The 3,994-nt window shown below is 43.9% G+C and overlaps 1 pseudogene; it reads right to left on the bottom strand.

Annotated features, from left to right (window-relative positions):
- Positions 1-3,280: 3,280 nt before the first annotated feature.
- Positions 3,281-3,553, bottom strand: LOC121166453 (annotated as a pseudogene).
- Positions 3,554-3,994: the final 441 nt, after the last annotated feature.

Below are 3,994 nucleotides of genomic sequence, written 5' to 3'. Positions count from 1 at the left end.
GTGGTGGGAGGTGGTGGTGATGGTGGAGGTGGTGGTGGTGGTGGTGGAGGTGGTGGTGGTAGGTGGTGGTGGGAGATGGTGGGAGGTGGTGGTGGAGGTGGTGGTGGGAGGTGGTGGGAGGTGGTGGTGGGAGGTGGTGGTGAGAGGTGGTGGTGGGAGATGGTGGTAGGAGGTGGTGGTGGTGGTGGTGAGAGGTGGTGGGAGGTGGTGGTGAGAGGTGGTGGTGGGAGATGGTGGTAGGAGATGGTGGTGGTGGTGGTGGGAGGTGGTGGGAGGTGGTGGTGGGAGGTGGTGGTGGTGGGAGGTGGTGGTGGGAGGTGGTGGTGGTGGTGGGAGGTGGTGGTGATGATGTGTGTATGTGGATTGTGGCTCTCTGACCTTGTGACCCTGCCTGCTCTCTACAGAAATGAGCATCTGCTTCCCTTAACTCTCACTGCTGCTTCAGTTTCTGTGGATGACTGGCCCAGGCACTCAGATCTTTTTGGGTTTAGAACTCTATCCTTAGTTCAGAAAATGAAACTGCTTTATCCAATTATAGAACTACATGACTTATCTAAAAATGTAAGTGGTGCAAGAAGGTACCAAATGGAAAATAAGCCCTCCTCTGAAAGTATAGGGCAAGTGTGCTTAACTGTTAATATTTTGGTCATTTTGAATATTAAAACACTAGTTTCATGTGTTTAGAATGCATGTACCTTCTATAGATTTTTTCTAGATAAATTCACATCTGATTTTTACAGGAATTTGCCTTTGTCTAAGTATACTTCAGGGATTAGGTTTAGTTCCCCGTGAAGGCTCCTAGGGTGGACTTCCCTGGTCAAGGAACAGAGCATGGGCAGGTCAGTGCTCACATCTCTGCCAGTCCAGCTTCTGGCGGCTTCTCCTGCATTCCTTTCATCACAGATGTGTGGAACACTTTGGTTCATGTTTATTAACTCTTTTCTGTCTTTCGTGTATTTTCCTGTTAAGCGTTTCCTTTTAATTAACCACAGTTCTTATCAGTCACATGGCTTTACTCTCCACTTGGGTGAAGTTTTCATTTATTTTTTTTAATTAAAAAAATGACCATAAGGAAAGATTTTCAGTTTTATAATGTAGACATTGTGTATAGGTTTATACTATTTTTTAAAAATGTTATTATCAGTGAATTTCCCCCCATTGAATGCCAGCTATTTACTATTGCTTATAAATCTAATTTCTAGAATTTTTAAGACTTGAAACTTTAGCAAACAATAGCATATTCATTATGGTTGGAGAGAAAAACTTTAAAACCATTTAATTTGAATAGTCTATTGAGTAAGAAGAGCTCTTATAACAAGGCAACATCTGTATCGAATAAAATTCTGATTATTATCACTGCATTTCTAAGCAGAAAAACAGCAAACCATGCAGCAGAGTCCTTCGCTTTGTTTGGACATAATGGCAACTCTCCACCTGAGACTGGCGGGAGTTAGCCTGCTAGGATTGGCTGAGGTTCAGTTGCTTGGTTACCAGGATTAATCTTAGGTTAGATTACAACTTGCTTGTACAGTAAAGTAGGTTGTAATTCACTATAGTAGCAGTCTAGTTGGGACCGAATTTTATCACAGAAGTGTAGGGTGTGAAGGTCAGATTTAACAATGTGCACAGACAAATGAATGAATGTTAAAAATGGACATGTTTCATCTTCCAAGTGCCAAGGGACAACGTGACTTCTGTTGCATTCAGTGTTTTGAGAAAGCTCTGCAAACAGATACAATTACACAACAGACCACAGGTTCTATTAGTTCAGGCTACTAAGAACAGAAAATAATTCCAAATAAGTTGACAGTAATTTTAAAAGCAGCTAAATATTTGAAGAAGCTATTGTTAAAACTATTATTGGATAATGTATGTTCTATGTATGCATATTTTTGGTTGATGTGGGAAAACTTATAAAGAGCTCTGTTATAATTGGCTTATGGTGAAGAAAGTATTATAAATTAAGACTGCTAAATTAACACAGAATATCTTTTGGCTCATATGATTGAAATAAATTCCTCAAAGGCTGCTTTACATTTGTTGGCACGAACAAGCTAAAAATGTTTTGTAAGTCATTGACACATGTGTTCTTGAGTTTTATGGTCAAATTATAAGTACCAAATATTTACAATCAAAAAGACATCATATTAACCTAAAATAATACAGGCAAATATATGATGCAATATTTATCGCCCCTTAGAAAGTCTAATTTAGCTTCTAGAGTTGTTTGGGAAAATCATGACTGAAGATAATAACAGTGATAATAATAATAGTGTTATTATTATATAGTGTTATTATTATTATAATAAAGATAATAACAGTGTTGACCTAATACTTCAATGACCTAGATGGTTTAAGTATAATTTAAGTTAAAACACAAATTTTTATCCACATAAACTATTCTTGTCTTTAAATTTGTAGGAAGCACTGAAACTTTTGGTGCCATCATAAGTTATTAATATTTTGTAGTTAAAAAGCTTGCTAAATTTTCACTTGCTATTAAGTCATTGAGAGTAAACAATTTGGGGGGCTTGAACTGTACCCTAATTTGTCCTCTGTTCTATCCAAGATGGGAAACAGATTCTACTCTGAAATACTCTCAGGATGTACAGCTTGATTTTATAATCATAAAATGGATGGCTAACTTTGTTTTTTTTAAAGAAACTTTTATCTTTGGCCTTTTTAACCATCTCATACAAACCAACTACTTATAGTACAGCTAAGTACACACCCAAAGTTCACTTGGAATAAGATTTTTTGTTGTCGTGGTTTTGCTTTTGTTTACAAGGCTTGCTTTCTCCTTTGAAATCAGGATGGACATGGTCACACCACAAGTAAAGGTGGATGGACAGAGAACGCTCCGAGGCTGGGCTGGTCCAGATTAAAAATGGCTGACCCCTAACAATATGTACAAAAACATAAAATGTAAATAAAACATACACATTTAACTTTTAAAGTGCTTTTAAGAAAAGAAGCAGGGCCTGGACGTTTTGGTTCCTTTGCCTCCCCTGTTTAGGCGAATTTGCGTGGGTCTGTGTGGTGGGGCGCAGGGCGTGCGGGCTGCAGGGGCGCTGCCCGCGGGGCGGGTGGCCTCTCCACTGGCAGGCGACCTCTTGGGGAGGGTGCGGGAAGAGGAGGGCGCGGGAAGAGGAGGGCGCGGGAAGTGGAGGGCGCGGGAAGTGGAGGGCGCGGGAAGAGGAGGGCGCGGGAAGTGGAGGGCGCGGGAAGTGGAGGGCGCGGGAAGTGGAGGGCGCGGGCGGGCAGTTGCCACCGTCTAGTGGTCCTAGTCGGTCTTCTGCTTCTTGGTGTCCACGTCGTGGTCATCGTCCCGCTTGCCTGTCGCGGCCTCGGCCTCCTCCCCATCCTCCTCCTCCTCCTCCTCTTCCTCCTCCTCTTCCCACCTCGCTGTCTGCTTCCTGTTCTCCCTTTTCCTCATTCGCGTTGAGGTTGGCGGGAGCGCCTCTCCCGTTCTCCGCCTCCTCCTCCACCTCCTTCTTCTCCTCCGGTCCTTGGTGGTGACCTCGGAGCTGGTGTCCACGGCCGCGTTGGACATGGTGGAACGCGCCGGAGAGCGGATGCAGTAGACCTGAAGAGAAAAGCGCGAATCCAGGGACTCTGTGCGAGAGCTGCGGGAGTGGGCAGCGGTGGGTGCGGAGCGCAGGCGAAGCAGAGCCCTGGAACAATGCAAAAAGGGCTCTTCTGAACCACCAGTGGTGGCTAACCCTTTTTTATAATATAGCTGGAACACAAATAGAAGACCAAATAGTATAGTCAAAAATGAAAGCTTAAGGTCTGGTGCGGTGGCCTAGTGGCTAAAGTCCTAGTTTTGAATGAGCTAGGATCCCATATGGGTGCTGGTTCTAATTCCGGCAGCCCTGCTTCCCATCCAGCTCCCTGCTTATGGTCTGGGAAAGCAGTCGAGGACAGCCCAAAGCCTTGGGATCCTACACCCACGTGGGAGACCTAGAAGAAGCTCCTGGCTCCTGGCTTCGGA

This window comes from Ochotona curzoniae, unplaced genomic scaffold, assembly GCF_017591425.1.
Source record: "Ochotona curzoniae isolate NIBS_2020 unplaced genomic scaffold, NIBS_Ocur_1.0 patch14, whole genome shotgun sequence".
Taxonomy (NCBI): Eukaryota; Metazoa; Chordata; class Mammalia; order Lagomorpha; family Ochotonidae; genus Ochotona; species Ochotona curzoniae.
This window is presented reverse-complemented; position numbering and strand designations above follow the sequence as displayed.